Source organism: Trichechus manatus, unplaced genomic scaffold, assembly GCF_000243295.1.
Source record: "Trichechus manatus latirostris isolate Lorelei unplaced genomic scaffold, TriManLat1.0 scaffold00070, whole genome shotgun sequence".
Taxonomy (NCBI): domain Eukaryota; kingdom Metazoa; phylum Chordata; class Mammalia; order Sirenia; family Trichechidae; genus Trichechus; species Trichechus manatus.
In genome coordinates, this window is record NW_004444006.1 from 10,874,601 (window position 1) to 10,885,962 (window position 11,362).

The following is an 11,362-nucleotide window of genomic DNA, read 5'->3' on the forward strand; positions in this document are numbered from 1 at the left end:
GAGTGGGAAAGCATATATTACAAATTGCCGGTGCTCTGGAGCCCCTCAGGAAGAAGCAAAGATGGCACACGGAGCCAGGCACTCGAGTGAAAGGAGGGGGAGGTGGCGAGAGGCAAGTGAGAAATCAAAAGAAGCAGAAAAAAAAGCAACACTAGCAGCCAACAACTGGCACCCAGAGAGCCGCCCGCTTGAGTGTGTGGAATCCAGCAGCCGGCGCTTCCCGGTCAAGAGACCGTGGCCACGGGAAGCATAGGAACAAACGAACAAAAGCCTGGGGATCCCACTAGCATGGTAGCCCAGACCGGGAAGCAGCTCCACATTGAAATGGAGCTCCACAGGCCCTCAGGAAGAAGCAAAGATGGCGCACGGAGCCAGGCACTGGAGCGAAAGGAGGGGGAGGCGGCGAGAGGCAAGCAAGAAATCCAAAGAAGCAGTAGGAAAAAAAAAAAAAGCAACACCAGTAGCCAACAAATGGCACTCAGAGAGCCAGCTAGTGCAGGCTGGTGTTTCTGGACAAGACACTGTGTCTGCAGGAAGCAGAGGAGGCCGAGTGTGGGCGATGAAGGGTAGAGAGTGGGAAAGCGTATATCACAAACTGCCGGCACTCTACAGCCCCTCAGGAAGAAGCAAAGATGGCACATGGAGCCAGGCACTCAAGTGAAAGGAGGGGGAGGTTGCGACAGGCAAGTGAGAAATCAAAAGAAGCAGAAAAAAAAAGCAACACTAGCAGCCAAAGAATGGCACCCAGAAAGCCGCCCCCTTGGGTGTGTGGAATCCAAGCAGCTGGCGCTTCCCAGTCAAGAGACCGTTGCCGCGGGAAGCAGAGGAGGCCGAGCAGGGGCGAAGACGTGTGGGGGGTGGGAAAGCGCACACTGCAAATTACCGGCTGTTTTGTCTCCCACTGGATGCTCCTTGAGGCTGCTTTCTCGTACCCCCGTTTGCTGGTTTCTGATAGGAGTCCAAGATGGTGGATCTGCGCTGTGTTAGCTGGTAGGGGACCTCTGCATGAATCTCTCCTCACTCTCCATTCTCTGTCAGTTTTCTCACTCCATTTGGTACTTGGCTGAGTTCTTTATCTCTTCATTTGATGTTTTAGGGTTTCAGGATTGTTGTATTCTCTGTTTGGCTTAGTTTTTCGGATCTTTGCTATGTAGGGATGGCGTGGTGCTTCTGCCTAGAGCGCCATTTTGCCGGAACTCTCCTTTGTGGAATTTTTATTTGCCTTTGCCCCAACCCCTCCCTAGCTCCATGGAAGTCTTAAAGGTGGAAACTGGCATTCCCAGTGCAAAGCCTTGTTCCCTGGTTCTGCAGGGATCAGAGCAGATCTGATTTGCAAAAAAAAAATATGTTTGCCTTTCTAACCTGTTTCATTGATATGTGAATGACTGGCACAAGGTGGATGTCTTTGTTTCACCTAGCTTGAAACTCACTCAGGGCAGAAAATAGGCAGGCAATTCTCAAAAACATTGTATGGCAAATGAAAAACCTGCAGATTCATGGGGCGAGAGATTATGGTGAGGCATAAAATACAGCACCAAAAACCCTGAGATGAAAAGCTAAGGAAAGAGAGTCTTCGGAAAATTTAGGCATTCCAAAAATCATCATCAATGTCATCATCATCATCATCATCATCTCCCATGTATACTGAGGAATTAAAAATCCACCAATGTGCACAGAGAATAATGCATATTAAGAAAATATTTCAGAAGACCCTAAGTTTTTACCTCTGGATAATCTCTAAGCTCAGTGCAAGCAGAAAATAAAGGGTAAAGCAACACTGACTCAATCTCTCTCCACAAACAAGTAGGCTTTACCCAGTTCCTGTCTTCAAGCACTGGGTTCTAGCTCTCTGTTTTATAATTTTACTATCTAGCATTGAAGGAGTGCCCCAGCACAGGGTCTATCTGCAGAGACTGGGAGAGGTTTCTCTCTCTCTCTTTTTGTTTCTCCCTCTCTTTCAGTCCTAGTGTTTAAAGAAATATGTTAAAACTCCAGCTGAACACCAGCTAAAGGAACAGAGTCTTCAGAGACCACACATGACCAGTACAGATTTTACAAAAATAGTTTATAAAAATCACTAAACAAACAGTTAAAGCTTACCAAAAAAAAAAAAAAAACAATGCGGAGGAAGAGTCTGATTTCCAGAGTTACCACATTATATTCAACATGTACAGTTTTCAACAAAAATTACAAAGATGCAAAAAACAAGAAAGCATGGCCAGAGGTAGGGCCAAGATGGCAGACTAGTCAGATGCTTCCCGTGGTCCCTCTTACAACAAAGACCCAAAAAAACAAGTGAACCACTTATTTATGACAATCTAGGGGCCCTGAACATCAAAGACAAAGTTGAAGAGTCAGACTGAGCAGCAGGGGAATGGAGAAATATTTCAGAAGCAGTGATGATTTCCTAGACCTGACCTGGCCAGCACCCTGCAGGCTGGATCAGTCAGCACATCCAGGCTGAGGCAAACAGTAGTGCTTGGGATGAATTTTCCACACCAGGAGAAACCAAGCAGCGGAGAGTCTGCACAAGCCTAAGGAACCAGGGGAAAGTGGCATAGGATCTGCTAAAGTTAAGTGTAAACGTCTAACCTACCATGCAGGATCAAAAAAACCCTTCCCACTCTGTGAAGGACCTCTCTCCCATTTACCGACTCTGCTCTGGTCCTGGTCCAGCTTCAGAAATTGCTGTGCCTCCGGGCCAGAATTGGGACCCATCCCATGCCTCAAGTCATTCTCTCAGCTTTGGAGAGGGAACAAACTAACATACAGCAAAAAAAATTGCCAGCTCCCCTAAGCCAGGATCTCAGAGCAGGCACAGCACCTTTGCCTAGGCACAGGTATAAGGGGTCCACAGACTTTGAATGCCTTTCACAATTGCCTAGACCTGTGTGGGTCCATTCCAACAATGTAGGCCCTCATTAGCATAGTACAACAGGGTACATACCTGAAGCTTATTTTCAACAGCAACAGCTAAGGAGGAGTGGCAGATTCATGACATTTGACACTGCCTTATCCATTAAGCAGCGTTCTCACCTAGCCACATCAGGGGCCTGAGGACTGGTGGCTCCAGACGCTGCACCTAGCCACCTAAGACAAGGGTTCGAGAACAAGTGGTGCCTCCCAGTCCTTACAGCCAACAGCACTGGTTGCCCAAAGTCTTGCTGCAAAACCCACCCACCTATGCACTCTAGGGAACAAGGACACACCTTCAACCCAGACACTTAGGGGAGGCGTCAGCCCCGTACCTTGCTCAGCACATAACCCCCTACTGCAGCCAGATGCCTGTGCCTGGTCCAAACACCCCTATGTAGCCCTGCCTGCCTATGACTGTAGGTGAGAGCCTGCACCACACACTTGGTGACCAACGACCTGGACACCTGAGCTGAATACACACAAGAAAAGTAAACGGACTCCTGGGTTCACATAACTAATAGCAGCTCTAACCACCTGATGACAGGACGTGAGAGCTTCCAAGATGATAATAATCAAAGTAGCTCACAAGACCAGCCTATTTGGGTATATCAAAACAAAAAAAGAACCTAAGACATGGTAAGCAAACATAAAATAAATCTAATAGCTTATTGTTGGCTCAGAGACAACAGTCAATATCAAATCACATAAAGAGGCAGAACATGATGGCTTCAGCAAGCAACCAAAACAAAGAAGCAAGAAACCTCCTGGAGGAAGAGAAGGTCTTGGAATTCAAAAGATTAATATACAGAGCTCTTCAAGATATCAGGAAGGAGATCAGGCAAAATGCACACCAACCCAAGGAACACACAAAGCACGGAGGAACTTAAGAAGCTTATACAAGAGCATAATGACAAATTTAACTGGCTGCAAGAATCCACAGAGAGACAACAAATAGAAATCCAAAAAATTAAGAATAAAATTTCAGAATTAGATAACTTAATAGAAAGTCATAGGAGCAGAATTGAGGCAAAGAAAGTCAGAATTAGTGACAAAGAAGATAAAGCACTTGGCACCAATTTATTTGAGGAAAGATTAGATAAAAGAAATTTAAAAAATGAAGAAACCCTAAGAATTACTGGAATTTTATCAAGAGGAATAACCTTCGAGTGATTGAAGTACCAGAACAAGGGGAGATAACAGAAAATACAGGGAGAATTGATGGAGATTTGTTGGCAGAAAACTTCTCCGATATTGTGAAAGACAAGAAGATATCTACCCAAGAAGCTTATCAAACCCCACACAGGTAGGTTCCCAAAAGAAAATCACCAAGACATATCATAATAAACTTGCCAAAACCAAAGATAAACAGGGAATTTTAAGAGCAGCTAGGGATAAATGAAAAGTCATCTATAAAGGAGAGTCAATAAGACTAAGCTCTGAGTGAACAGCAGAAACCATGCAGGTAAGAAGGCAATAGGAAAACATATATAAAGCCTTGAAGGAAAAAAAAAATCACCAGCCAAGAACTAAATATTCAGCAAAACTGTCTCACAAATACGACGGGGAAATTAGGACATTTCCAGATAAACAGAAGCTAAGGGAATTTGCAAAAACCAAACCAAAATTACAAGAAATACTAAAGGCAGTCCTCCAGTTAGAGAATCACTAACATCTGATAACAACCCAAGACTAGAACACAGGACAGAACAACCAGATATCAACCCAGATAGGGAAGTCACAAAAATAAATCGAAGCTAAAACACTGAAAATAGGGAAACAGAGATATCAATATGTAAAAGATAACATTAAAATAAAAAAGGGGAACTAAATAATGTAGTCATAGAACTTTCATATGGAGAGGAAGTCAAGGTAATATCAAGAAATAAAACATTGGTTTAAACTTAGAAAAATAGGGGTAAATATTAAGGTAGCCACAAAGGAAACTAACAATCCCAAGCATCAAAATAAAAAAGAAGAAAAACATAAAGAGTCAGCAAATACAAAATCAACAATGAAAAAAGACACAAAGAAAATACATAGAGAAAAACGACTCAGCACAGAAAATTAAGTGCAACAAAGAAACTGTCAACAAAACACACACAGACACAAATACATCAAAATAACAGCACTACACTCATACCTATCAATAGTTACACTGAATGAAATGACTAAATGCATCAATAAAGGGATAGAGAGTGGCAGAATATATATAAAAACATGATCCGTCTATACGCTGCCTAAACGAGACACACCTTAGACTCAAAGACACAAACAAACTAAAGCACAAAGGATGGAAAAATATATATATCAAGCAAACAACACTCAAAAAAGAGCAGGAGTGGCAAGATTAATCTCTGACAAAATAGACTTTAAAGCAAAATCCACCACAAAGGATAAGGAAAGACACTATACAATGATTAAAGGGTCAATACACCAGGAGGACATAACCATAATAAATATGCACCCAATGACAAGGCTCCCAAATACATAAAACAAACTCTAGTAGCATTGAAAAGAGAAATAGACAGCTCCACAATAATAGCAGGATACTTCAACACACCACTTTTCGTGAAGGACAGAACATCCAAAAAGAAGCGCAATAAAGACACAGAAGATCTAAATGCTAAAATCAACCAACTTGATCTCATAGACATATACCGAACACTCCACCCAACAGCAGCCAAGTATGCTTTCTTTTCCAATGCACATGGAACGTGCTCCAGAATAGACCACATATTAGGTCACAAAGCAGGCCTTAACAGAATCCAAGACATCAAAATATTACAAACCACCTTTCTGATCATAAAGCCACAAAAGTAGAAATCAATAGCAGAAAAAGCAAGGAAAACAAAAATCAACCACAAGGAAACTGAACAACACCTTGCTCAAAAACTACTGGGTTGTAGAGTAAATCAAGGATGGAATAAAGAAACTCACAGAATCAAAAGAGAATGAAAACACATCTTACCAGAACCTTTGGGATGCATCAAAAGCAGTGCTCAGAGGTCAATTTATAGCAATAAATGTACACGTCCAAAAAGAAGAAAGGACCAAAATCAAAACATTAACCCTACAACTCGAACAAATAGAGAGCAGCAAAAGAAGACCACGGATACCAGAAGAAAGCAAATAATAAGAATTAGAGCATAATTAAACGAAATTGAAAGAGTTAACAAGACCAAAAGCTGGTTCTTTGAAAAGATCAACAAAATTGATCAACCACTGGCCAAACTGACAAAAGAAAAACAGGAGAGGAAGCAAATAACCCAAATAAGAAATGCGATGAGTGATATCACAACAGACCCAACTGGAATTAAAAGAATCATAACAGAATACTATGAAAAATTGTACTCCAACAAATTTGAAAACCTACAGGAAATGGACAAACTTCTAGAAACATACTACCTACCTAAACTAACATAAACTGAGGTAGAACAACTAAATGAACCTATAACAGAAGAAGAGATTGAAAAGGTAATTTAAAAAACTCCCAACAAAAAAAAGCCCTGATCCGGATGATTTCACTGGAGAATTGTATCAAACTTTCAGAGAAGAGTTAATACCACTACTACCAAAGGTATTTCAGAGCATAGAAAAGGATGGAATACTGCCGAACTCATTCTATTAAGTCAGCATAACCCTGATACCAAAACCAGGTAAAGACACCACAAAAAAAGAAAATTAGAGAACAATATCCTTCATGAACATTGATGCAAAAATCTTCAACATAATTCTAGCCAATTAAATTCACCAGTATATTAAAAAAATAATTCACCATAACCAAGTGGGATTCATACCACTTATGCAGGGATGGTTCAACGTTCGAAAAACAATCAGTGTAATCCATCACATAAAAAAAACAAAATATAAGAATCACCATGATCTTATCAATTGATGGAGAAAAGGTGTTTGACAAAGTCCAACACCATTCATGATAATAACTCTCAGCAAAATAGGAATAAAGGGATATTCCTCAACATAATAAAGGGGCTTTATACAAAGCCAGCAGCCAATATCATTCTAAATGGAGAGAGTCTGAAAGCATTTCCCTTGAGAATGGGAACATGACAAGGATGTCCTTTATCACCACTCTTCTTCAACATTGTTCTGGAGGTCCTAGCCAGAGCAATAAGGCAAGAAAAAGAAATAAAAGACACCCAAATTGGTAAGTAAGAGAAGTATCCCTATTTGCAGGTGATATGATCTTATACAAAGAAAACCCCAAAGAATCCACAAGAAAACTCCTGGAACTAATAGATTTCGGCAAAGTTTCAGGATACAAGATAAACATACAAAAATCAGTTGGATTCCTCTACACCAACAAAGAGAACTTCGAAGAGGAAATCCCTAAATCAATACAATTTACAGTAGCCCCCAAGAAGATAAAATACTTAGGAATAAATCTAACCAGAGACATAAAAGACCTATAGAATGAAAACTACAAGACACTACTGCAAGAAACCAAAAGAGACCTACAAAAATGGAAAAACATACCATGCTCATGGATAGGAAGACTCAACATTGTGAAAATGTCAGTTCTACCCAAAGCAATCTACAGTTACAATGCAATACTGATTCAAATTCCAACAACATTTTTTAATGAGATGGAGAAACAAATCACCAACTTCATATGAAAAGGGAAGAGGCCCTGAATAAGTAAAGAATTACTGAAGAAGAATAACAAAGTGGGAGGCCTCACACTACCAGATTTTAGAACCTGTTATACTGCCACAGTAGTCAAAACAGCCAGGTACTTGTACAACAAATACATAGACCAATGGAACAGAATTGAGAATCCAGATGTAAATTCATCCACCTATGAGCAGCTGATATTTGACAAAGGCCCAAAGTCCGTTAAATGGGGAAAAGACAGTTTCTTTAACAAATGGTACTGGCATAACTGTATGTCCACCTGCAAAAAAATGAAATAAGACCTATATCACACACCTTGCACAAAAACTAACTCAAAATGGATCAAAGACCTAAATATAAAATCTAAAACGATAAATATCATGGAAGAAAAAAATAGAGACAAGGCTAGGAGCCTTAATACACGGCGTAAACAGAATACAAAACATAACTAACAATGCACAAGCACCAGAAGAGAAACTATATAACTAGGAGCTCCTAAAAATCAAACACTTATGCTCACCAAAATAATTCATCAAAAGAGTAAAAAGATAACCTACAGACTGGGAAAAAAATTTTGGCTACGACATATCCGATCATGGTCTAATTTCTAAAATCTACAAGATACTGCAAAATCTCAACAACAAAAAGACAAATAACTCAATTAAAAAGTGGGCAAAGAATATGAACAGGCACTTCACCAAAGAAGACACTCATGCAGTTAACAGATACATGAGGAAATGCTCATGATCTTTAGCCGCTAGAGAAATGCAAATCAAAACTACAATGAGATACCATCTCACCCCAACAAGGCTAGCATTAATCTAAAACACCGAAAATAATAAATGCTGAAGAGGTTGTGGAGAGACTGGAACACTTATACATTGTTGGTGGGAATGAAAAATGGTACAACCACTTTGGAAATTGATTTGGTGCTTCCTTAAAAAGCTAGAAATAGAAGTACCATACCATCCAGTAATCCTGCTCCTTGGAATATATCCTATAGAAATAAGAGCCATCACACAAATAGATATATGCACCCCCATGTTCTTTGCAGCGCTGTTCACAATTGCAAAAAGATGGAAACAACCTAGGTGTCCATCAACTGACGAATGAATAAACAAATTATGGTATATACACACAGTGCAATACTGCACACCTATAAAGAACAATGATGAATCGGCAAAACATCTCACAACATGGATGAATCTGGAAGGCATTATGCTGAGTGAAATTAGTCGCAAAAGGACAAATATTGTATGAGACCACTGTTATAAGAACTCAAGAAAAGGTTTAAATACAGAAGAAAACATTCTTTGAGGGAGGGAGAGAGGAATTCACTCACAAGATAGTAAACAAGTATTACCTTAGGTGAAGGGAAGGACAACAAACAATACAGGGGAAGTCAGCACAACTGGACTAAACCAAAAGCTAAGAAGTTTCCTGAACACAACAAAACACTTTGAGGGACAGAGTAGCAGGGGCAGGGGTCTGGGGACCAGCATTTCGGGGGACATCTAGGTCAACTGGCATTGCAAAGTTTAAGAAAATGTTCTGCATCCCACTTTGGTGAGTGGCGTCTGGGGTCTTAAAAGCTTGCAAGTGACCATCTAAGATGCATCAATTGGTCCCAACCCACCTGGAGCAAAGGAGAATGAAGAACACCGAAGATACAAGGAAAATATTAGCCCAAGAGACAGAAAGGGCCACATAAACCAGAGACTCCATCAGCCTGAGACCAGAGGAACTAGAAGGTGCCTGGCTACCACCAATCACCGCTCTGACAGGGAATGCAAGAGAGAGTCCCTGACAGAGCAGGAGAAAAGTGTGGTGCAGAACTCAAATTCTTGTAAAAAGACCAGACTTAATGGTTGGACTGAGACTAGAGGAACCTCCAAAGACATGGCCCCCAGACCCTCCATTAACCCAGAACTAAAACCATTCCCGAAGCCCACTCTTCAGACAAAGATTAGACTGGACTATAAAACAAAAAATAATACTTGTGAAGAGTGTGCTTCTTAGTTCAAGTAGATACACGAGATAAATGGGCAGCTCCCATCTGGAGGCAGGATGAGAAGGCATAAAGGGATAGGAGCTAGTTGAATGGACATGGGAAACCCGGGGTGGAAAGGGAGAGTGTGCTGTCACATTATAGGGATTTCAACTAGGGTCACATAACAATATGTGTATAAATTTTTGTATAAGAAATTAACTTAAGCTGTAAACTTTCACCTAAAGCACAATAAAAAAAAAAAGGATAGCCAATTCAGAAAAGAAATTAACAAAAACTCTCCCTGAGGAAGCACAGACACTAGGCTTAACCAGTCAAAGACTTTAAATCAGTAGTCTTCAATGTGGTCAAAGAGCTGAAGGAAATCATAGACAAATAGAGAAAACCAGCAGAACAATACCTGAACAAATACAGAATATAAATACAGACAGAGATTTTGAAAAGGAACCAAACAGAAATTCTGGTGCTGAGAAGCACAATAACTGAAAGGAAAAACTCACTAGAGGCTTTCAATAGCAGATGTGAACAGGGAGAAGGAAGAATTAGTGAACTTGATGATAGACCAATTGAAATTATCTAGCCTGAGGAGCAGAAAGAAAAAAGAATGAAGAAAAACGCCAAAAGAGCCTTAAAATCCTGTGGGACACAACCATAAAGCATACTAACATAGGTATAATGGGAATCCCAGAAGGAATGGTGAGAGAGAAAAAGGCAAAAAATATATTTAAAGAAATGATGACAGAACATATCTCAAATAAGTTAAAAGACACAAATTTACACATTCAAGAAGCTTAACCAAAATCAACAAGGATAAACACAGAGATCCTCACTAAGATGCTAAGTTACCTGGGGTTGCTGTAACAGGAATACCATAAGTGGGTAGCTTTAAAGAACAGAAATTTATTTTCTCACAGTTCAAGAGGCTAAAAGTCCAAATCGGAGTTTTCACCATGTCGATTCTTTCCTTGTCAGTAGCTTCAGGTCTTCGTTGGTCCCTTGGCGATCCTCACATGGCATCTGTCTTCGTCTGTTTGCATGCGTGTGTCTATGTCTAATCTACTCTTTTATATCTCAGAGGTGATTAGGTTTAGGTCACTCCCTACAATTACACAGTCTCATTAACATAACAAAACAAAATACCTCTGTTTCCAAACAGAATTACAGCCACAGGTATAAGGGTTAGGATTCCAACAAGTATTTTGGGGGACAATTCAATCCAAATCAAGTATAAGTGAGACTCTGTGTGTGTTCCATCCTGGGGCAAAACTCCTTTACATCTGTGCGCTTATGAAACCCAGAATAAAAGTTATCTATTTCCAAAGTACAATAGTGGAACAGACACATGGTAGGCATTTCCATTCTAATTGGGAGAAATTGGAGGAAAGAAGGAGTCACGGGTATCAAACAAGTCCAAACCTAGCAGAGAAAATTTCATTAGCTCTCAAGACTTGAAAATAATTCTCTGTTTTCTATGACCATCTGGGCATTGATCCCACCTCTGCACTCTGGGAATTGGCCACATTCTCTGAACTTCCAGGCCCACTGGGACAGTTTTGGGAAGCCCTATTCCTCTGATTCACCTGAGTAGTGACCTCACACCCCTGGCCCTGGGTGGCTCCATTCTCCTGACCCAGTGACACAGCAGCCCCCTCAGCTTTGGGTAGTGGACCCATTTTCCTGGCCCACTGAAATGACAGCCCTATCCCCTCAACTTTGGATGGTGGCCCCATACTCCTGGTCCATTGTCAAGACAGTCCCGTCCCCTCAACTTTGGATATTGGCCCTATTCTCATGGCCTACCTGAAC